This window comes from Vicugna pacos, chromosome 11 (genome assembly GCF_048564905.1).
Source record: "Vicugna pacos chromosome 11, VicPac4, whole genome shotgun sequence".
NCBI classification, from domain to species: Eukaryota; Metazoa; Chordata; class Mammalia; order Artiodactyla; family Camelidae; genus Vicugna; species Vicugna pacos.
In genome coordinates this window covers 99,923,343-99,948,155 of record NC_132997.1, presented here as the reverse complement: position 1 = coordinate 99,948,155, position 24,813 = coordinate 99,923,343, and the positions used below count along the sequence as shown (strand labels likewise).

General features: G+C 55.0%; 1 long non-coding RNA gene across 1 annotated transcript; it reads right to left on the bottom strand.

Annotated features, from left to right (window-relative positions):
• Window positions 1-21,209: 21,209 nt before the first annotated feature.
• Window positions 21,210-24,611, bottom strand: LOC140699490 (uncharacterized). The gene is made up of 3 exons (XR_012077702.1): window positions 24,384-24,611; window positions 24,140-24,298; window positions 21,210-21,346 (listed from the first exon to the last, which is right to left on the bottom strand). It is a non-coding gene; the product is annotated as an uncharacterized lncRNA (long non-coding RNA).
• Between the last annotated feature and the right edge of the window lie 202 nt (window positions 24,612-24,813).

Here is a 24,813-nt window from a genome sequence, read left to right as displayed (position 1 = left end):
ACGCACCCTGTCTCTTCTCCTAAAATGTCAGAAAGGAAAGAGGACGCAATCCCCCTGGCAGTCCCTAAAGACAACACGGCTCTGATGTCCCACCCCCACGACGTGTCTGCAGATCCCTGGACACTCACTGAGCACCAGGCAGGAGGAGGCGCCACTTGTCCAAACGCATCACACCTCGTGCCTCCCTCCCCGTCTCCTCGCAACAACAAACCACCAGCACCGCCCGGGTTTCCAGCCCCGCTGCCCTGCCGGGTCCCCGGGGCTTCCCCACACCCACAAGCAGTGGGTCACTCCCCGCTCTGGCGGCTGCCACCTCCCAAGATGACAAGAGACCATTTCAACAATAAAGGACTCAGAACAGTCTTTGAAAAGTAACTATCAGGAACTTTTGTTATTGGTCACGAAGGATTATCTGCTACGGGAACTGTCCTCCCCCGTAAAATCTAGAAAATCAGATAAAAGATAAAAAATAACTGCAAAAACATGGACAGAAGGCAGTGCAAGACTGTGAACCCTAAGGGAAGAGACATAAATGAATTGAGCCTTGCGCTCACCCCAGCTCACGGTCTGAGGCTGACTCTGGGCCACAGAACACATAGGGGGAACCCCAACAGGGCCCAGTGGTCTCTGAGCTGAGGAAACCAGAGTTTATAGGGGTCCAGGCAGCCAGAATTTAGCAGCGGAATCCCAGAGAGGAATGCGCCTGGGGCTTCCTTGAGTCTTTGGCTAAATACCGATCTACACACGAGCCAAAGAGGGCCCAGCAGGCTGGACAAGACCAGCTCCCCAGGAGGAACAGCCCCGGGCAGCTGTCAGACACACCGCCCCGGCGCTCACACAGGGCGGGGCTGGCCGACTTTCTCCAGTCAGACTGGGGAGACCTAATTAAAGACACAGGCATTCAGCAGAGACCCCAGGAGGGCCGCTCTTTAAAATGGAGCTGTATTAGCTCTAGGACAACATACACACACACACACACACACACACCCCTACTCTAAAAGGACTTAAAAGTGAGCCCCAGAAGGATCACAGTAATCCCTAAGTAATGTAATTACCAGCCAGAAAAAGGCCAACATTCTCTACAGGAATGAAACAAAATGCTGCACTCAATAGAAAGTGTCCGGCATCCAAGCAAAAACTCATATACATACAAAAAAGCAGGGAAGTGTGACCCACAGCAAGGAGAGAAATCCATCCATAGAAACAAGCAGAAGAGAAGGAACGAGCAGACAAGGACACTAGCACAGCTGTTACCAACACGCGCTGCCCGCTCAGCGAAGAAAACAGGACGCGGTGAGAAGAGACGTGGAAGGTATTTTTTAAAGACCCAAGGAAAACTTCCAGACCTGAAAAACACAACATCTGAAATTTTAAAAGTGCACCTGATGAAATGAACAGCAGATCAGACACCGTGGAAGAGATCAAACCTGACTACAAAGCAAAAACTAAACACAATGAAGCACAGAGAAGAAAGATGAACAGGGGCTCGGTGACCTTCGGAACAATTTAAAGTGGTTTAAAATAAACGCATGTTTGGAGTCCAATGAGAAGAAGGGAGAGAAGGGAGACAGAAAACAGAATGAAAGGGACCCGAATTAGGTGACACAGGTAAACCTACAGCTCCAAGAAGCTGGACAAGCAACAGAGTAAACATAAATCCACAAATAAGTAAGTAACGAAGTAACTACAGTGGCACAGGCACGTCACAGCCACACTGCTGCAAACAGCACGAGAGAAAACCTTAAAAGGAGTCAGAGGAACACAAGACACACTGTGTGCAAAAGAATGAAGGTAAGAACGATGGCAGAGTTCTTATCAGAAGCTACAAAATCCAGAACACAGTGGAAATATATCACTATTGTTGAAGAAAAATGTCAACTTGGAATTCTACACTCAGCAGCAAAAATCTATTTGAAAAAGAAAGGCACGTACAGACCTTCTGAAACAAACAGAAGCTGAGAGAATTCATCTCTAGCAGAAGCATGTGACAAAAAAAACAGGAAGCTCTTCAAGCAAAAAGAAATGTTCTTACACTATATAGAAGTCCTAGAGCAGCCACTAAAAATAACAAAGAAAAAAGAACTAGGAAGCAAACAGTGGAGATAAAATTTAATGTATACAAATACTGAATCACTATGCTGTACACATGAAGCTAATCTAATGTCATATGTCAACTCCATCTCAATAAAAAAAAGAAAAAAATTAAATATAAAAGCTACTCAAATAATCCCAAATAATTCAGAAAAAGAGGCAAAAAGGAAAAAAGAACAGAGACGAGAAACAGAAAACAAGATACTAGATTTCTACCCAAATATATTGGTAATTACATTAACTGTAAATGGTCTAATAAACACACTAACAATTAAAGACAAAAATTTTCAGCCTTCGTAGAACAGAGAGACGCGCTGTATGTTGTCTACCAGAAACCCCCATGAAATGTGAAGACCCCAGTAAGTCAACGTGCACAGCCTCCACCTGACTGCCTCCTGCGACGGGAGGCTCCCTACACCTGAGGCAGTGTCGGTTCATACAGCCATCTGTCTGGAACGACCTACAATAAAATGAGAAGCGCACATCAAGTCCCAAAATAGTTCACCCGAAGGCGTCTCTGGGGCTATGACCTCGTTACCCCACACCCAGAGCTGCTGCTCTGCGCGTGCGTCCATCAAACAGAAGCGACGCACAGCACCTGCACGGACCCCAGGGACGGACAGAGCTCCCAGTGGTGCCAGGCGCACTTTCCCCGTGTTCGCATTTTAGACACACATGCCTCAAGGCCTTTGAAGACCAGCACACAGTGGGGTCTGCAAAGCCCTACCAGGCTGGGGTGACAGAGGCCGAACGTCTTTCCACCCATCACATCTGTCCACTGATTCAGCCTCGACTGCCAGCCTGCAAGTGTCTTCTGCACGAACGCCTTCCTCACTTTCTGGAGGCCATGCGTAGGTGGCCACATTTAGCTTCATCATTCCTGGAACCAGCCTGACCTGCTGGCCCCCCTCCAACCCACCATGAGGACCAGCCATGGCCAGGCGCCGTGGGGACCAGACCTGCCCCACAAGAGACAACGGAGGAAAAGCACTTGGCACGCAGACGCGCGAGTGACAAGTTCTCAGGGAAATCCTTGCTGCCGCCGTCACTGCTGCCACCCCAGCTGTGCCTCCCAGGCCTCCGTGATGCCCACAGAGATGACAGCCCAGCTGAGGCTCCAAGCCTGCCTCTACCTCTCCCGGCAAGGCCTGTGCCCTGTCTCCCTGGAAAACGGAGCAGCTGGGCTCGCACGGGGCTGAAGGGAGGGAGAGCACACGCTGCCCGGCCAGGCCCGCCACAGTGGAGGTGTTCAAAGGATGCTTGCCAAATCTGGAGCCTGGGCATCTGTATGCAGACTGTGTTCCTGGAGAAATTTTACAACAAACCTAAGTCTCTGATGTCCTGTTAATTTTAAAAGCTCTTCTGTTTGTATTACAGAGACATGCCAGCTCGGGGAGAGCTTCCTGCTCCAACACGAGAAATGTATTACAAACGACAGAGGAAAACACGGTTTCCAGCCAGTTGGAAAACAAACCATCCGATCGCCAAGTAAGAGGAGATGTGCTGACACTGTGAATGCAGACAGAGCAAAGAAAACAGTTTAAAAGGAGTTTATGTGGAAAAACTAATTTATCCCTACCGTATATTTATAAGGCCCCAAAGTATGCCAGATCCTGTGCAGAATAGAGACAGTCCCCCACCCTCACCCCAGGCCCGGACGGCATACCTGACACAAGAGAACGGTTCGTGGACACCAGCCACAATGCTGACACTGACAGCCATTCAGGTTTTCATCCACCATTTTATTTCATTTGTTTCCACCTTAAGTTGCATGAGCTTTAGAAGCGGGGCCTCGGTGTCCATCTGTGAATTTAGGGCACGACAGTTCCCTGCTCTCTCACCTCAATAGCTTAGTAGTTGGTATAAGGCACTGTGCCGCCCCGTGGGCACAGACACCTCATTCAACCCTAAGCAATCCTGCAGGGCAGGACCACCATCCCCTCTGAACGAATCAGAAAGCTGGGACGGAGCCGCGAACTAGGTTGAGCTGTACCCGGGAGTTACTGCTTTGCAGAGCAAAACCAAGGCGCTGCCGTGACCCGACCCCCGGCAGGCGGACCAGACCCCTCACCTCCCCCAGGTGAGGAGGCGGGCGGGGGCACCTGGAGCGGGAAGGGCGTTCCGCCCCAGCACCCTCCGGGCGCTGCATCCCACCTCTGGCAGGGCCGGGCCCGGGCTGCAGCCCCACCACCGCCAGCCCCTCTGCAGCCACCCCCACCCCTGTACCCCACCGCCTGACGAGGGAATGCGGACGAACTGCAGATTCGCTGAGTCAGCTGAAGAGCTACTCTAAGGGCGGCTGGACCCCAGTCTTCTGTTTCGGCCTCGTTCACCTTCCCCGCACTCTGACCACAACCCCCCAGGATCACAGCAGCTCTGTCCTTAACCTGGCCCTGCTTCCCTGTGGCATCTCCTTTAGTCCCCGGACAATCGCCAGGGGACTGGAGAGAGGTCAGGGCCTTCGGCCTCAGGACGGGCCACGGGGGCAGTGCTGGGCCTCCCCCTCTCCAGGGGAGAAGGGCCAGGTCTCTCTCTGTCTTCCCAAACTGGCGCTGTCATCTTGACAGTCAAAACCAGCTCTGCGTTCTGCGTCCAGCCTTGGGGGGAGCACCGAGGGGCACCCGCGCTAGTCACCCCGCCTCCTGCCCCGGGGAGCAGAAGGGGGCCTTGGCCCCGCCCTGATCAAAGGACCCACAGCAGCAGCTCATCCCCCCCCGGGGGGGGGCCAGCCAAGCTCTCCTCTCAGGGAACAAAGCCCTCCCCCCGCAGTCTCCTTCCTCCTGCCCCAGGAAGCCCCTCAGACTTCGTCCCACCCGGGGTGTCCCACCTTCTCAGCTGCCCCAGGGGGTGGGGGTCATGACAGTGAAAGGGGTGCCAGGGCAGGTGGTGGGGACGACCTACTGGGGAGCCACTGGCCCCGACTCCAGGAGTCCCCCACTGAACGCTGCGTCCGGAAGCTTGCTCTCCTGCAGGCTGTGTCCGCTAACACCTCCCAGGATGGCCACAAAGCAGTGACGGCCACCACGTTGTGGGGACAGCGGACTGTGATCTTTGGCAAGTAAGAGCCGGCCGTCCTTAGGCCTTTCTATACCTGTCGGAAATGCTAAGGGCTCCAAGACTCAGGCCCATCACAAACACAGCACACGGGGCGTAAAGCCAAGCAGAGTCCACGCACGGCTGCCGCAGACAGCTTTGGTTCCATGGCTGGACGCAGGGAGGGTCGGCCTCCCTGTGGGACCCTCCGGCAGCCACATCACCCTGAAGGCAGCAGGGGAGGAGGCAGAAGAAGCAGGGAAAGCCCCAGTGTCCCCTTGACTTGGGGAAAATCAGGAGCGGTCCCGGAAGCCCCCGAGACACCCAACATCTCACTGGCCAGGCGGTCACTGCCGGGGGTCTGGGAGGCCGTAAGGTGTCCAGGAGGCTGGGATGTGGGAGATTTCCGCGCCCCCTCACCTCCCAAAGCCCTTTGCACCTGAGGGGTTGCGTCTTCTCTCCTTCAGATGTGGCAATTTCCTCTGGACAGGAGTGCTCGCTAGGGCCGCAGGAGGGGGTCCTGCCTGTGAGCTGGGACCTGCGAGGAGGGAGGAGTCTCAGCCTGGGTGGATCAGCCCCAAATGAAAGGAATGTGCGTGCACCCTGACTGACAAGACGGGCCACAGGTGCAAATCCAGATCAACTGAGAGGAAGAACTTCGTGAACATGCGTACGTCTCAGTCATGAAACAACTGGACCTGACGGTGTCCAGGCTGCAGCCTCAACTAATAAAACCCAGGTGGTCAGAAGGACACCAAGGAGTGGGGGACGTGAACAAATCAGGAAGTCCTGGGCACATTCTCTGCAGCTGGGGGGCGCTGACCTGCCTCGACCCCGCCCCACCCCCCAGCCCCCAGACTGGCCCAACCCAGTGTTCCTGAGAACCAGAAGCCCGCCACGAAGGGGAGGTCACCAAGCTCCCGGTTTCTGGATTAAGCTGACATATGTATTTAATTTGAAAACCAGAACGAATGACTCAGATTAACTCTCCTCTCATGATTAAGAATCAAACGCTGATTGATAAATAATGCAAGTGCTTCACTGACATAAAACCAACAGGAGAACATCAGAGAATCATGTTATGGTAGAAAGAAAACAGAGTTCTTAAAGGCGTCCTGTCATCTTTAATCAAGCCCTGACACCTGCCGAAGCTCGTGCAGGGGAGGGGGGGGCTACAGCTGCCACAGGGGGGTGGGGGGCCCAGAGCCTGGCAGGACACCGACCCCTGACCCCATCTGGCCCCCACGTCCCAGACGGGCCCCGACAAAGGAACAGCCCCCCAGAGCAGGGACTGCCCTCTCCCCAAAATGCAGATGAAAGGGCCCGAGGCATCTGAGCGTCAAGAGATTTCTTTTAAGAATTTCAGCATCTCAAGTCGCAGCTCCGCCTAAAACAACGCCCTGAAATCGATTTAGAAGAGGCTGCCAGTTAGGGGCTGCTCACAGGCGTCAGTGGTCCCAGAGTGGACCAGGTCTTGGCCTTCACCCAGGTTATAAGCTTATAAGCTTGGACAGCATCCTTTCCAATTAAGGGAGTTCAGCACGCCAGGACGCAGCGATGAGGCTTCGACGCCTGGGGCCACGCCCCCCAAGCTGACCCTGACGGTATCTGATGTGGGGTTTTTAGGGCATTTGGGGTGGGGAGGATCTAGGGGTTGGGTCAAAACAGAGCATCATGGGACTCTCCTTAGCCAGATGTCCCCACCCCACCTGGGGACAGGTGAGGCAGGTGTGGCCCTGAGTATGTGACCCTGGGCGAGCCTGGTGTGCTCTGTCCCAGCACCGCTGCTCCCTCCTCCACACGCCCCGCTAGGACCTCAGACCTCTGGCCCACCCTCTTCTCATCTTTCCACTCCAGGCCCAGGGAATGTTAATGACACCAGCACATACTCTTCTGAGGATAGTTCGCATTTTTAAAAAACTAGGGAGGTGTTGGCAAAACCCCAAGAATGAATCTCCCATGGGGGCAGGTCAGGTGCTGGTGCCTGAGACGAGGAGCTGCGGCCAGGGAGGGGCCTCCTTTCTCGGGGACCCACCCTCCGCCCCCACACCCTTTCCCTCCACCTCTCCCCAAGCCCACCTCCTGTTGGAGCTGATCCCCCCGGAGGACCCAAGTTGCCCTTGAAAGAGCCCTCATCCCTCCCCCGTCCCCTCCCCCAGGGCGGGCTGACACTCCGGGGAAGGCGGCCCAAGTGTGGGATTCCCACAGCCAAAACCCAAGAGGTCGTCACGGCCTCCAAGAACAGGAACGGCCAACGGTAACTCGCTCTGGAGGCTTCTACCGAAACAGAAAGAGTGAAATTAACGTCTCAGTGGGCCAATACTAGTTCAGCACCAACAAACAGAAAATCACCAGCAGCCTTTAAAACGAACGTTTTCATCCCTCGCCTGCCTTCCCGCCTGGATCTAAACAAACAACGAGGGTATTAATAGGAAACAGTTATTTACCTTAAAGAATAGAATTTCAGCTCCCACAGAACAGCTGTGGGTATTTCCAGCTTTGATGAGAAAAGAACAGGTTTGCACCAAACTGTATATTCAACATGTTGATTAAACCAATAAAGAGTAACCGTATTTGAGTTTCCTGATCTAATAATAAAAAAGACATGTCTGGCTGACTATTTAAAGTGCTTGATGGAATATGTTATATGCTTTATTTGCATACTGAATAAACACGAGACTAACATTTCAAGTTTTAGTGAACTGCTCAGAATTCTGTGGATGAAGAGTTCTGTGCGAGTATGAACACCCCACTGTAATTAACTTTTGTTGTTTCGAAAACCAACGTTATAAAAGTCTGTTTAATCAAACTTCCCTCCATGTGCTTTTTTTTAAATTACACTTATAAATCTATACACTGAAGGTCTCATTTCAACCGTAGACGGTGAGATCATCTGACTAACTTCCATAGAGGGATCACAAATTTAAAAGAAGACAATTAGCAAAACTGAACCGTGAAACTCACATAAAAGCGTAAGAGACCATCAAGTTTGATTAATGAGCATTTCTTTTTTAAAATCCACCGTTTCTAAATTTGGGTGGTGTGGGCTCGGCGCGCCGCTCTGCCCAGGAACTGGCAGGGATGTGAAGAGCCCAGATCGCACGCTAACGGCTGTATTTCATCTCTTCTCTGTCTCAGCCTAACTCAGCTTAAAAGCACCACACAATAAATCCTGCTTCACTCCTTGAAGCTGCAGGGAAAACGGCGGTCCTGTTACCTCCTGCTGCGTAACAAATCACCCTGAGGACGCAGGGGCTGCAGACAACAGCCAGGATCAGTCGTCGTCTCTCGGGGTCTGGCGAGGCCGGGCTCAGCTGGGCGGCTCTCAGGCACCCGCCCATCTGGAGGGAGCACACCTCCCCCTCGCTCTGCCTCTGCGGCGGGATGAGGGGGTGCCCAGGGCAAGCTTCCCCAGAGAGCCAAGGGCAGCTGGGGCCACCCGTGCAGACACAGGCTCACAAGTCACGGCTGTCACTTCCACTCAATAGCAGCCCCACCTGGGGTAAGGCAGAGGGAAGCAGGCCCCCCGTCCCCACCACGGGAGTGAAACGTGGGGAGAGCGTGGGGGGCGGAAGAGCTCATGGTCAAGCTGGAAAACACCATCTGTTCGGAAGTTCTCTTCCCTCCTGACAATAGGCTTCCCACTCCCAAGTCACCAGCCCACACCTCAGCCCTCCACTTGTGTGAGCCCCACATACAAGTGCACAAGCCACTGACAAGCCACTCCACTTGTGTGAGCCCCACAGGCCCCTCAAACCCCACTCCTAAGTGTCAGGGGCTGAACTGTGCCCCCCAAATTAATATGTGGAGGCCCTACCCCCAGTTCCTCACAGCGTTACTGCATCCATAGACGTGTTCTTCAAAGAGGTCAAGGTAGATGAAGGTCATCAGGGTGGCCCTGCCCGCTGTGACTGGTGTCCTTACACAAGCGGGGATGAGGACACACACCTACGGAGCGAGGACCACAGAGGGCGCAGGGAGAGGGCAGCCATCTGCAAGCCAAGAGGGGAGGCTCAAAAGGAGACAGCCCTGCCGACACCTCACCTCCAGCCTCCAGAATTGTGAGGAAGTTAACTCCTGCTGCTCCAGCCCGTGAGTCTACAGCTGTGTTACAGCAGCCAGGCTGACGGATACGCCAAGTCAACTCCACTCCTCACCCTGTGACCTCAGGAAACGGATGTGTCTCTTAGCCAGAAACCTGGAGGCATTCAAGCCCCCAGCCCTGAGGGACGCTGCCCACACTGTCTCAGAGCCCTGCCACCCCCACACCCCCACACCCCTGCCGCCACAGCTCTAACCCTGACGTGGACGACCGTGGCAGCCCCTGCACAGGCCCTCAGCCTGCACCTCCTCCAGGCCATCCAGCAGCCAACGTGGCCTTTCATAGACAAAGACAATCGTGCCCCTCCACTGACAAAGATATCTCCCCACTCCCACTGGGAAACCTCCAGACCCCCGAGCCCGGCACCAAGGCCACCAGAGGTGGAGGATGTAGTGCGAAAGGCGTGAGCCCCAGAGCCAAGCCCCCTGGCTCGGTCCCAGCCCCACCGCTCACCTCGTGTGACTGACAGAACACTGTGTGCCTCAGCTTCCCCAGCAGTGAAATGAGGCAGGTGGTCCCCACCGCAGAGGGTCTCCAGATGATTCGGTGACTCCCATCACGCCCCCTGCTCAGTCACCACGACAGCCCACTCCTCCTTCCAGGGCAGCCCTGGGAGGAAGTTCCAGGGCCCAAGGAGGAATGACGCCCACGCCCCTCACAGCCCTCCACTCACCTCAGACTCCGGGGATGAGCACAGGGGGCAGTGCCCCTCCCACCCACAGTGACTCTCCTCTTTTCTGACTCAGAACTTCCCCCCCCCCATCGTCATCAGGGCTGCCTCGGCCCCTCCAAGGCCCAGCCCAGATCCACACTCATTGGCACTTGTCCCAGAGACTTACCTTCACTCAGAAACCTTGCAGCGTGCTTACAGTGCTTTACCATAATCACCAAAAGCTGGGAGCAACCACGATGGCCCTGAACAGACGACTGGAAAAACACACTGGGGTACATCCATACCACGGAATACCACTCTGGGGTTAAAAAAAAAAAAGCTGGTATTTCAAGCATCTTTTCTGACCACAATGGCATGAAACCAGAAATTAACCACAGAAAGAGAAACGGGAAAAAAATGATCACTTAGAGACTAAATAACATGCTACTAAAAAACCAATGGGTCAATGATGAAATCAAAGAGGAAATTTAAAAAACCTTGAGACAAATGACGATGCAACACAATCACACAGAATCTGTGGGATGCAGCAAAAGCAGTTCTGAGAGGGACGTTCATAGCAACACAGACCTTCCTCAAAACCAAGAAAAATCTCGAGAAAACCTAACCTACCAACTAAAGGAATTACAGAAAGAAAAAATGTAAAGTGGAAGGAAAGAAATAATAAAGATAGAGATTAAAATAAAAACAACAGGAAACAAAAGGAACAAGCAACAACATGCAACAACCCAACGAAAGGAGCCAGACCGGAAGGCGCCGCTGCACAGTTCCGCCACGTGGCGTCTGGAAAGGCAACGTCCAGGGACAGCGAGCCGCCGGGCGCTGCCAGGCGCTGAGAGGGGCAGGTGTGGTTACCGCAAAGGGGATATCGTAAGGGGGGCTGTGGGGGGAACAGAACTCATCTGGATGGAAAGTGAACTTGACTGAACACAAATTTTAAAACGTCAACTAAGAGGATAGAGGCTCCAGGATGGAAGGCAAACTGCGACGGAAGAATGAAACAGACACGAGTACACGACATGATCACTGAAGGGGCGGATGGAGCTGACCTCGAGCTTGGAAACGGTGTTTTGACTGAACCTATGAGGCTCAAGACAAAGGAACCTTACAGAGACGCTGTGCTCTTCCCGGCAAAGCTGTTTTCCCCACAGAAGCTGGGCTAGCAATCCCGAAACAGCTTTCCACGCACGTGGGAGTGGAACAAGCAGGTACCTGGGGGGTGCGTGCAAGCTACCGGGGTCCCCACTGGCGGAGAGGAAGGTTACAGGTGAGCAGGGTGGGCCACGTGCTCCTGGATCTGAGTCTGAAACATCAGTGTGACTCGTGTGTGGTTAACACACGGACAACACGGGCACACGTGCAGGCATCTGAGCAAGCGGGGGTCAGCGCACACACAGCACTCCCTGGCTGGAGCAACGCCACCCCCGCGGCCGCTACACACTCAGCGCCGAGTTGGTTTCTAAACGCCATCCCCCAGTGAAAGGAACGAGGACTGCTTGGAGAAGAGTCTGAGTCCAGAATCAGGGCGGGACAATAAAAGACGAACACAGGGCATCTTCTAGTGCCTGAGAGTAAAGAAGTGCTCGGAAAACAAAAGGGTGGGAGCGTGTAAAGCCCCCAATGGCCAAAGCTGGAACAATCTGAACAACAAAAAAATAATGTAAAATCGGATTATAAACAACAGCATAAAATAAATACACGCGACAGAACATGCAAACTGACTATACATCAATAAAAAACATAAAAAGCACACACAAGTCCCTACTGACAGAAACAGACGAGGGGGTGAGTAAACGGGGAGAAGAGACAGGTCTTCCTCACAGAAGTTGTTCAAATAACTTATGTCGCGACTCCCCCTCCAGGAAGTTTAGCTGAATTCCGAGCGGGGCTGGACTCGGCCACTTGCTTCCACAGAACGGAGCCTGGGCGGGAAGGGACGTGACAGAGGGCAGGCCTGGCAGTCACAACCTTAGGCGTGTGTCGAGGCCGACGCCACTGGGGGCTGCCGTGTTGACAGTACGCACCCTCTGACGTGAAGCGACCAAACGGGCACTTGACCTGTGCGGTGTCCTCCCCCGGAACCACGATACCTCGTGAAAACCCAGAAGTACACAACCAGTATCCGCACGCCTGCGGAGGTCACGTGAAGCGAGGTGGAACATGAGAACCCACGGCAGACCAGAGGAGCCTCAGGGGACACGACCACAGGCGGTACCGTCATTGCCTCCTGAGCAGGGCCCTGGAAGAGAAAAGGAGCTAGTGGGGAAACCGGCGAGCTCCAAGTGAAGTCTGCAGGTTAGTCACTACTTACGTGCCAGCGCCGGCTTCTTAGTTTTGATTAAAAAAGAACAGGTAACATAAGGTGTTGACGTTCGGGGAAACTGGGAGAGGGGTATACGGGAACGCTCTGTACCACCTGTGCAACTTTCCTGTACATCTAAAATTGTTTCAAAATAAAAAGTTTACTTAAAAATAGCAGCACAGGGTCTGGGCATCCTTGAGACCTCTTCCAAAGCTCGTTGTGTTGAGAAGCATCCTCCTCTCCCCACGACGACCAAAGGGTGACGCACAGACTCCCCGCTCGGCCCCTCCCGCCTCCCCCTGAAGGTATTCTGTGTCATTCACTAGGCAGCGTTCAGTAGGCTCTGCTTCTGCCATAATCCAGCTAAGCAACCAGGCAGACTCTCTTGAAAAATATATTCAAGTAATTAAATCTGTCAGCGAAGGCTGGCAGGTTCCGACAGCCTCTGGGCTGACCTCTTCCTCTGGGCCTTGGTAAACGGATGGCCGAGGTCTGGTTTCCTAGGAAGATGCGTGTCAGCCTGTTCAAGCTTCAGTGACCAAGTATCACAGACTGGATGACTTACAAACCACAGACGTCATTTCTGGCAGTTCTGGAGGCCGAAGTCTGGGACCAGGGAGCCGGCGCCGTCAGGTGTGGGTGAGAACCTCTTTGGGCTGCAGACGGCCGCCGTCTGTGTCCTCACGTGGCGGCAGGGCGGAGTGCACTCTCTGAAGCCCCCTTTAAAGAGCATGGATCCCTTCCATGGGGCTCCACCCCTCGCCCTGACCACCTCCCAACGGCCCCACCTCCGAGCACCGCCAGCTGGGGGTCGGGATCTCAGCAGGTGCATCTGGGGGGACGCAGCACCCAGACCACAGCACCAGGGAAGGGGAAGTCGTCGCCTCCTGCAGCCTCACTGTTCCACGGCGCGACCCCTGGGGATTCTGCGGTCACAGTGGGTGCGAGACCCGGGGGACAGGCAAGTCAGAGCAAGCTGAAGACAGTCATGTAACTGGCAGTCTAGAGCGTTTTTTTCAAGACACAAAATGGAAATTGCCTGCTGTGAATCCCACTGACTATTTACAAAACGGGGGGAAGGCACAGCGCGGGGGTAGAGCGCATGCTTAGCATGCACAAGGTCCTGAGTTCAATCCCCAGCACCTCCTCCGAAAACGAATATGTAACCCTAACTACCCCCTCCAAAAAAATAAAATACATTATAATTAAAAAGAATAATGATGACTATTTACGAAGCGTGGGGCTTGGAGCGAGTCACCTTAACTCTCTGAGCGCCCGTTTCCTCCTATGAAATGAGAGCACCCACACGTGCCTGCAGGCAGGTGTCGCCGGGTTCTCAGGGCCCGGCCAGGTGGTCCCCCTGGTTGGGGGGGGGGCCCAGCCTTGCTGTGCACACACCTCCTTCTGCAACACGTGGCTGTCAGCCACCTATGCAGCGTGGCCTCTCAGAGGTCAAAAGGCCACACGAGTTTGCCCAGGTCTCCGTGCTCCACGCTGCGGTTTTGGCGTTGGGCCGGAACAGACCACTTGCACATCAGCTCACACTTACACGACCTGCCCCTGACCAGCCTTGTCAGGGGTGAACACAGCACAAGCCACAGGAGGAGTCCCGTGACACTGCATCCCTGGGCGGCTGTGACATCTGAACGAGCTGGATGTGACAGGGCTGTTTTCACCTGGGCTGTACCCACCAGGAAAGAGTCACCCTGGGAGGCCCAGAGGAAAAGTCTCTGATGTAACCATGACCTAGAGAGCCAGGTAACCAAACAGGGGAGGCCAGCCACTGCCACCCCTCGGCATGAATCACCCGCAGGGCGAGGGGCGGGGCCGAAGGGAGAACAGGGTTGCGGGCGGGTGGGCGGGTGGATCTAGAAGTGAGAAGGGAGGAGACTGCCAGAGAACCAGCACCAAAGCAAAGAGGAAGTGGGAAGAAATGCTGGACCACTTTCTCCTCCCGCCCCCCGGTCTCCTGCTGGCCTCTCATTGGCTGAACCCAACCGAAACCCAGCCAGTAAGGGAAGGGGGCCCAGGAGACGCCGCCCACAGAGGGAGGCCTGCCAGGGCGTCCACAAGGGCAGAGAAAGGAGGGAAGGGAACTGGGGGGAGGCCCGGGGGGTGCAGGGTGGAGACCACGGACGGCCAGGGGTTTGAATCCTGTGGTTAGTGCAGGACCCCACCCCACGATATTACACGAGTATTATAATAATTGTGTGAATAACTGAGAACAGAACACACCTGCACATCACAGGGCAGGAGAGGACCATCACCGCACGCTGAGGGCTTGGGGGGACCTTTATTTGCTTCTTTAAACCTTTCTTTACTTTCCAATTTCTCACAATAGTTTTATCACATTTTATAGTCAAAACAAATGTTTCTGAAATGTAACACAGAGTACACACACACTCACACGGTTGTTAGACCAAGCCGTAGGGAGCTGCTGTCTTTGTAAGTCAGCACGGCTTGGATGTCCGTCCAACTTAGCACACGTGCAAACATACACACACACACACACACAATACTACACACATGTACACTATACACACATACACACATAACTGCATGCGTGTACACTATCCACACACACACACACAGTGGACACACGTGCATCCCAAGCACACTGCAATCAAGGCTACTCAACAGTGAACGCCAACTGGTGTCGGTGGCTTCGGGAAGACAGTCAGGACCGCTGCGCTCCTACAGACACGCCCCGATCAACTCAGATGTGCGGGCCATTCTGCAAACCATCCGCACCCTCGGGGGGAGCGCGAAGCTTGGCGTCACGCACTGACCAGGCTCATTACCTTCCCCACGTCTCAGCATCCCTGTGACTCATGAAGTGAAATCTACGCACAAATACCCTCCTTCTCTTCAGGGGAAGCGCGTCTGCTTCCGCTGTGATCATGGCCAAATGTCAGTGTTTCACCCAAAAGCACATCTGGATGACACCAGGGTCAGCCCCCCGCCTGTGGCTACAAGAGAGCTCGCCTCCTGCCCGGGCAGGCACAGTGGGCCAGGGCTGGCAGCCAAGCCAGAAAATCACTGAAAACATCACAATGCTAAAAAGATACACCTTGTGATGGTAAGTTTATAATATCCCCATGATTCTGCAGGAAGTTTATGGCAAGAATACTTTCTAAGCCCTGAACTAATGTCTCTCTGGTCCCACGCTGTCAGGGTCCCGGAGTCGCTCTGCTGGAAGACAGATGCTTGCTGCGGAAAGTCCTCTGCAGACGTGATGGATGACCACATCCCTGTCAGGCCCGCGACTGGAAGGCATCCTAAATCAGAGCCCTCAACTCAGCCAGCACGTCGGCTGGGCTCTCAAAGACCCTAAACTTGCCCTCGGAGCCCGTGAGGCCCACCAACCCCAACCACTGTGGAAACTGCTGCCAGCCCTTCACCAGCGACTCACTCGATGCAGGCGTGACGACTGGTGACCCGCTCACCCAGCCCTGAGCGTACCCGATGGACACCTGCCCCTCCGGTCTGAGGTCTCTTCGTTGCCAGGATGTTTACTCTCTGGGCTGGTGGGGACCAATGGGTTAGCTCGGTCTTGAAGCTGTAAACAATTTTTGGAAAGGGGGCTCCACATTTTGTTTTGCACTGGGCCCCACCAACTAAGGAGCCAGTCGCGATTCCATGAGGACACGCCGCGGTGGGAAGGGCGGCAGCCCCCGGGGAGCACAGAGAGGCCACCGCGGGCTTCTGCTTGGTTTCTGGTCCTGGAGGTCAGCGGCCCTGAATCCCACCTGTCCCCGGGGCCACAGCCCAGCTCAGGCCTGACCAAAGCTCTGCTAAGCAAGTCCCACGGGGCAAACAAAACACACAAACGGGCAATAATTCTGATACCCTGAGGCGGGCTTGCTTCAGACAAGCTGAGCCGGCGAAGGGAAGGACTCCCTCCCAAAATCGTCACGTGCTGCTGGTGGGCACGTGATAGGGGGCAGCCTCTGCGGAAGACAGTACGGCAGCCCCTCAAAAAGTCAAAGACAGAACTGCCACACGAGCCTGCGATCCCGCTGCTGGGCACACACCCAGAAGAACTGAAAGCAGGGGCTCAGACAGCACACCGGCGTTTACAGCAGCGTGGTTCACAACACCCGAATGGCACGACAGGCGAGGTCAACAGCGTGGGGTCCGTCCGTGCAACGGGGGGGTCACTCAGCCTTAAAAGGCAGTGAAATTCTGAACAGATAAACAGCAAGGACCTAGACTATATTCAATTTCTGGTAATAACGTATAATGGAAAAGAATCTGAAAAGAGAAAAATACCTGTGTGTGTTCACGTATAACTGAATCACTCTGCTGCACACCTGAAACCAGCACTGTAAATCAATTACACTCCAATAAAAAAAATTTTTTAAAGCAATGAGTTCAGACACGTGCTACACTATGGATGACCCTTGAGGACATTATGCTCAGTGAAGTAATCCCGTCACAAAAGGACAAATACTGGATGATTCCACTCACCTGAGGTGCCCGGAAGAGGCGAATTCACAACACTGCAGGACAAAACAGGTTAACCCACCCCTCCTGGACACTTTTGTATTACAATTTTTAAACCTGCATTTTTATTATAGAAAATTTTCTCAGCACAAAAGAACACTGAAGTTGTTGGTAACCCTGCCACCCAGAAACGACCCCTCTCATACTCCGGGGTCTGATGGATGCCTCCAGACTGGAGGGGCGCAGACTGCGTCGCCTGGGAACATGCCGCCCTGGCACGCTGGGCACTCCGAATCCACAGCACCCAAGACACATGCGGGGCCGGGAGGACCCTCTTCCTCCTCCTGAAAGCAGGAGACAGAACTCCCCGGGGAAGGTGCCTCCCTGCCCCGGGAAGAAGACAGACATGGAACCAGGGCCAAGACGTCCGCACACACGAGCCTATGAGACTAGCCTCATCTCCGTGGACGACCCCCAGCCCCGCCCCGCTGTCCTGTCCCTTCTTCATAAACGTCCCTTTGTTCACGAGGTGGACAAGCCGCAGGCTCTGGACTCTTCACATCACCCGACCCCCGCGAAGGCTCGTGCACACATGCCGATGCCATGATCCTCCTCCTGCTAAGCTGTCTTAGGTCAGCTTAGTCCTGAGGGCCAGCCAGAGCCTCAGAGGAGGAGGAAGTCTCCTCCCCTGCCAGACACACACACACACACATTCCAGACAACCGTCCACACACCAGCACAATCAGGTCTACTGTTTTTATTTCTCATCTCCAAACAAAATAAGATTTACCTTATCTGCTCTTTTAATGCCTTTTAAAATGTTACCTATTACAAAATCTCCCCACATGATCAACTCTCTTCTAGAGTGTTGCATTTTAATCACGGTACAATATGCCACTATATGGCTCGCCATATTGCACTTGCGCTAAGTCATAATGGAGAACACGCGGCTGCCTGCACGCTTTTACCACCAGGAGCGCAGCCGAGATGCGTACCGAAGACCGCTTGTCGAGCGGGAGCGTAACACCTTCCTGGCCGCGGAATCACCCATCAAGGGCTGTGTACATGCTGCTTGGTGTGTGCTGTCTTCCAGAAAAGCTACCCAGTGCACACCCCACCACAGCGTGTGACTGCACCTAAAAGGAAATCAGCTTTGACTCAAATTCGTTAAACAAATGCAAATGCAACAAGGCACCAAAGAAGGCAAGTTGGATGGGACCTCCGGGGACTCCAAGCTTGTCTGCCCAAGAGCTGATTGGCTTTTGCAGCAAACTTGGGGCCAGTGCTCAGTACAGACGCTGCCCCAGACCAGGAACCAGGCTTCCGGGGAGGTGCCCGCACCTGCAGAGACACCCCTAGCCCATCCCCCACCAGGCCCATCCAGAGGGCATGCGGGTGGCCAGCCCCTCCCCACCCTCTGGGCCCTCCGAGGAGCTGGCGCGGGTCTGCACAGAGGGGCAGCAAGCTGAGCAAGCCACGTGGCCCAGCCCTCGGGGGCACAGCAAAGCCCCCCACCCCTAGCCACTCGACTGATGCTCATGGCATTGATTTTGTGTCAGAAGCTGGCGGGATCCTGTTTTAATTGATGGCCCCGCAGCTGACCCCCGGACTGCATTATTAATGAATGCCACGTCTCCACTGTCCATTCGCTGCCCCCGCAGGGCGGTGAGCTTTTCATGGGCCACAGGGCGGAGGAGCAGGGGCCCAGCGTGACGGCGGGGCTGGGGGTGGCCAGGCAGTGGAAAAACCTGGGGCTCTCAGTGCCGTCCTGCCCACACTAGAAGGGCACTGTGTGGTCCTTGCCAGGCCCCGGCAGCCGGGTCTGCATGCTCAGGGAAAGTGCTTAGGGCCTGCCCCACGGGGGCCCTTTACAGCTACTGTGGCCTGACGTGAGCACCATCGACAGGCCCGCAGCACAGAGCCCCCGGGTCGTCTCCAAGGTGCACACTCTAGATGCCAGGCCAGTGCAGTGGTTCCAGGGTGGGGCCGGAACCTGCACTTCCTACACGTGCTGAAGCAGGCCAGGCGGCCACCGAGTCGGGGCTGTGTCATCGCGCAAAGAGGGAAGCTGCGGTGTCTCAGCTGCTTCTCTTTCCTTCTCCTTCCTCTTCGTTCAATTCAGCTGGCCAAAACACTGCCCTGAAGTTTTAGAAATACACACAGCGGGGGTGGCAGGGACAGGCCCCTCAGAGCCTCTGGGAGGGGCCTGGAGATGTGCAGTTTTAAGCTCTTCCTGTGATTCCGAGCTTGGCCGTCTGGGAACAGATCTATTACATGACAAACCGGGTTTAGAAGGAAAACACGCAGAAATACGAATTCATGAAACATGTCTCCCAAGCACCAGCTCCTCACACCCTGGCCTGAGGGCTCCACACGCAGCAGGGGGGCCATCCCAGAATTCACAAGGGGGGCTGGCCATGCAGTTTTCCCTTGAAAACAGCCTCCTTCCCACGCCAAGACGCTCCCGCTCCAGCCGGTCCTGAGGTCACTCTGGTTGGGCAGGACCAGCTCAGGCGACAAGGCTGCCGTCTAGATGCTTCCCGGCCCACCCAGGGAGGTGACCCATGCTGAAGCTCAGGTCAGGCTGAAGCTGCAGACTGAGCCCGGTTCACCCACTTCTCCCCTCGCCCATCCCAGGAAAAGCTCACACAGAAGAACCCACAGCGTGAAACAGGGTGTCCCTCTGCAGGTCCCTCGGGGAATGGCTGTCCTGGGAGGGGCTGGACACCGGGCTGGGCCCCCATCCCTGGCCCCCACGATGACCTGAGGGGGGAGCACTAAAGGTCCTCTGCCCAGTGGGGGGGTCTGTAAGCGCGCAGACCATGAACCCAGAGAACCACAACGATGAGGTCCTGTGGTTTTGTTTGATTTTTTTTAAATCCTCCTGGTATTCCCTCCACTTGGGGTCAATTCAGAATTCTCAAGGGGACAGGGGCTTACAAACTTTGGAGGGACCCTGGCAGCACCCCGTAATCCCGCCTGCCGTTCAGGGCAACAATCGCCCCAGGACACCGTGCGCCAAGGGTCCGTGCGCCGGAGGGGGGGGCGCCCTCCTGCCACAGCCGCACCTGGCCCGGTGGCACTGCGGGCGCTAGGGATGTGTTAGCAGGAGACCCACGGGTTTCCCTTGGCCATCACCCCCGACTGACATCCTCACCAGGACGCCAGCGATGGCAGGTTTGTTTTCCCAGACCCCAGCTGTCACACCGACACCCAGGAGTCAGAGAGTGGCTCTAGGTTAAGTTTCATCCCCTCTCCCCTCTCCTGCTTTCATGGATCCAAATTCCACCAACCCTGTCCACCTTTTGCCAAGAGCTGTCACCCCCCAGAGCACCAGAGAAAGTCCAGTCCAGGGAAGAGGCTCCCTCGCAGCTCCCTCCGACATCGGGGTACATTTCAGACAGACACTGTACCAGATGGCCCAGCAGGACAGGCCTGCGTTAATCCATCAGCAAATATTTACTGTACATTCTTAAGTGTGTGTCCTTAATTTTGCCAATTAAGTTCCCAACTGCTACGGTAATGGTCGATGTAAAATCTTAGAGTAATAAAAATCATTAGACTTAGGAGCAACGCAAAACCCCCGCGGGCGCCCAAAACCACTGGGGTCAGGAGTCATTCTGACATTTGTTTACTCAAAAGTGCAGTGTGTTCTTAGATCAGTCTCCCAAGGCAAAAGAAATAAAAACAAAAATTAAACAAGTGGGACTCAACCGAACTTAAAAGCTTTTGCACAGCAGAGGAAACCATCAGTAAAACGGAAAGACATTCTACAGGATGGGAGAAGATATTTGCAAATCATGTGACTGACAAGGGGTTAATTTCCAAAATATACAAATAGCTCACACAGCTCAATATCAAAAAGGCAAACCACCCAGTTAAAAAGCAGGCAGAAGACCTAAGCAGACGTTTCTCCAAAGAAGGCATCCAGATGGCCAACAGGGTCATGAAAAATTGCTCAGTATCATTAATTATCAGAGAAATGCAAATCAAAACCACAATGAGGTATCACCTCACACCAGTCAGAATGGCCATCATCAAAAAGTCTACAAACAATAAATGCCAGAGAGGGTGTGGAGAAAAGGGGGCCCTCCGACACTGCTGGTGGGAGTGCACTGTGGTGGGGCAGCCACTGTGGAGAACAGCATGAAGGGCGCTCAGAAAACTAAAGGTATAACTACCGTATATGTCCAGCAGTCGCACTCCTGGGCACACAACCAGAAAAGACGAAAACTCTAGTTTGAAAAGACACGTGCACCCCAGTGGTCGCAGCAGCGGTACTTACAACAGCCAAGACTCAGAAACAGCCCAAGTGCCCACGATCAGATGCCGTATGCACACGATGGAACACACTCAGCCACAGAAAAAGATGAACACAATGCCGCTCGCAGCAACATGGATGGAGCTGGGGATCGTCGTACTGAATGAAGTAAGCCAGACAGAGAAAGACAAATACGGTATCACTTACATGCGGAATCTAAAACAATAACAGAAATCAATCTCTATACAAAGCAGAAACCGGCTCGCAGATCCAGAACACAAACCTGTGGTCACCAAGGCGAAAGGCGGAGGGAGGGATAAATCAGGAGTGTGGGGTAACAGAGCCACACCACTAAGCAGGAAGCAGACCAGCAGCGAGGACTCACCGCACACCCAGGGAGCTCTACTCAGTGTCTTGCGGTAACCGAAAGCGGAAGCTAATCTGAAAAAAATATATATGTATATTTAGTTATATGTGTGTATATATACACACACACACACACACTATGTATATATGTGCTGTACACCTGAAACTAACGCAATATTGTAAATCAACTACAGTTCAGGATTTTTTTAAGTGCAGTTTTTTCCCTGTGGGGGTGCGGGGGTGCAGGACGGGCAGGGGGACAGTGAGTGTGACTGCTGTCCTGTCACTGAAGGAGCTCCAGGCAGGGCCCCCGGGCAGGAGGGCAGTTGGCCCACCCAACCGCTGGCCGCACCAGGCTCGGGCCAGGGCCCTGGAAATGCTTCACTTCTCCCAGTAAGCAGGACTCATAACTTCGGCATCCTGTCCGTCTTTATACTAACACAGTCAGAAAATACAATTTTACTGTGTGTTTATGGAGGAAGGGCCCCCAGAAGCTAAAGCGCCCAGGACCCGGGGAAGCCCCAGTGCAGCCCCTGCAGACACGACAGAGGACCAGCGAGGGCAGGGGCGGGGGGACGAGTGTGCCGCCGACCAAGGCCTCCCTAGGGTGGCGGGAGGCCCAGGGTGAGGGGGCTGGAGAGCCGGCTCCAGGCAGGCGGAGAACAGCCAGAGCAGCCCTGTAAAGGACCACTGGGGCGGGGGAGGGGGGGGGCCCACTGCCCTCCTGCTGTCTCAACCCTAGGTCGTCACCGGGGCCCTGATACAGCAAGGGCACAGGCCTCTCTCACCAACCACAGCCGCAGCCCCTCGTCAACCCAGAGTGCAGCCAACCCCTCGGAGGGCAGGGCGAGAGCCAGCCCCACGAGGACCAAGCTCTGCCCTCCGGCACGCCGCCCCGGCCCTCCAGCTCGCCCAGGCCGAGGCAGCGGGCTCTGACTGGAGGACACAGACCCAGAGCAGCCCAGCCGGGGCAGACCCCCGCGTCCTCACCCCTCCCCGACCCCCATCTCTCAAACACCGCACCAGCTTCCCCAGGCCTAGGGAGCAAGCCCTCTGGCCGTCCTGACGTTCACGCACTCAGCTCAGCCCCAGGACCTTCCAGCCTCAGAAAGCCCATCCGGTTTTCGTCCTTGGCCGTGAAACTACTGACCGCGCCCAAACTCAGGGCGTGCGCTCAAGTCCGCGGGTTCATATGCACCTTGGGTGATGCAGTGGTCACACAGTGGCCTCAAAAGATGTGTCCACATCCTGTCCAGAGCCTGTGACGTCAGCCTTATTTGGAAATAGAGTCTTTGCAGATGTAATTAAATCAAGGATCTTGAGATGAGACCATCCTGATCACCCTGGGGGGGCCTAATCCAGCAACAAGTGTCCTTTCAAGGGACAGAAGGAGAGAAGACGCAGGGAAGACGGCCAGGTAAAGACAGAGGCGGAGATGGGGGTGACAGGGTCACAAACCAAGGACACCTGGAGCCACCAGAAGCAGAAGATGAAAGAAAAGATCCCCCCCGCGCCACCCAGAGCTTCTGGAGGGAGCCCAGCCCCACCGACACCTCGATTTCGGACTTCCGACCTCAGACTGTGAGAGAATGAACTCCTGGTGTTTTAAGCTGCCCAGGTTGTGGTCATTTGTCACAGCAGCCCCAAGAAACCCACACAGTTGACAAACAGATGTTTGGCCAGCGGGAAAACAAACAGCGGTCCTCACGTTCCTGCCCTGACGGCTCACCTGGGGAAAGAACTACACAAGGGGGGAGAGGACAGAAACTGGTTTCTACTGAGCCCCCGGGGAACTGCTCCCGGTCCTGGAGCAACCCTCCTGCAGGTCAGGGGGAGGGAGGGGCTCTGCCAAAGCAGAGGGGTCCGAAAACCGAGACCATGACCAGGCAGGACCCCAGGGGCCTTCTCGGGACAGAAGCCCCACCCCACCCCCACCTCTCCCCACCCTGCGTCCTCCGCCTGCCTTTTGGAGAAAGCTTCGGCCTCCTAGGCCTTCTGCAACTTACAGAGTAAATATAAACAGAGAAGTGAGAAAATGCAGAAACAAAGGAGAACAGCCAAGCAAGACAAAACAGTAACAGTTTAGCCATAAACAAAGTCAAGGACCTCTGGCTCCTCCCCACGGGCTGCACCCGGCGACCCGCGCCCTGGCCTAGAGCTGTCTGGCAGAGACGGAGCCCCCCCAGGCGGTGCTGCCCACCAGCACGTGGAGCCCAGACCAGCTGGGGCCGGAAGGTTGCGGGCGCTGACCCCGGCACCTTCGCCCCCAGCCAGCCTGAAGGGCGTCCAGGAGCTGGTCACACCCCGCACCCCCCCTCAGCCTGCCTTTAAAAACCTTTCCCTGAAAGCCTTCGGGGAGCTCGGGTCTCTTCAGCACCAGCGGCCCGTCCTCCTCGCCGGGCGCCTCCACTGAACACTGCACCTTCCTCCACCACAGCCGGGGTGAGTAGGTTGGCTTTACTGCACGCGGGACCCAAGTTTGGCTCCACGGCAAGACCCCTGTGGGTAAAATGCCTGGGCCCCTTCTCAGTGCCAACCCTGAATCTCCAGGACCATTTGTTCCGAGTAAGGGTCTCCAGGTCTCCATATCCACAGGGCAGGGCCATGACAGCCAGAGAACTGCAGACAAGCAAGCATTTAAGACATCCCAAAGTCACAAAAGTGCACACCGCCTGGTTTTGTGGACTCCGGACCTGGCAGGGGAGGAGGGGTCAGACCTCCTGCGGCCCAGGGACCGCGGGGCCAGCTCTGCACTGGCGACAGCCGGGCAAGCACCTCCGCCTGAAGGCGCACGGTCTTCCGTGATTCCAGCTGGCTTCGGGCTCTATCTATTACCTTTTCCCAGCCAGAAATTTCTGTTTTTCTTACCTGTGAATGATTTCAGACAACAGCAATGATGAAATAAACACAAGCACTGCCGTGCACGGCTTCTTAGCTGGAAAAATTTCCTCGTAGTTGAGTGTCTGCTTCCAAGTGCTGTATAGCTGGGGGCCGTTTGATTAGGTTGTAACACAAGAGAAACAACATCTGCAGAAAGCAGAAATCTGATCGTCACGTCTAAGCATTGCATCAAGTAACAAAAAAATGAGACATCTGGGCCCCAGACACCCACCTGAAGCCACCACGGTGTCCACAGAATGCGGAGGCAGCATCTGTGCCAAGACTACCGCAGAACCAAGCTCCGGCCTCCAAGCCCCGCTGAACACAGCTGTCCTGCCCAGGGGCACCGATGCCCCTGCCCCCCGGGGACGATTCCAAGAGCCATCCAAGAGGCAAGCATCCCTGGGCTTGTGTGGCCCCTGCTGTGGCAGCACCGCATTCAGCCCCTCGTTCTGCCCCGTCTCCCCTTGCGTCCTCGCACGCACAGCTCCGGGACCCCTAGACAAACGCCCCGCACAGACGTCTCCCTCCCGGGGTTCGCTCTACGGGAATCCGACCCAAGCAGCTTAACACCCTCCTGCTCCCATTTCAAGGATTCTGTTTCCTCCTCAGTCCCCTTGAGAATTCTGAGCCCTGCCCCGGAGAGCTGTTTGCCGGCTGTT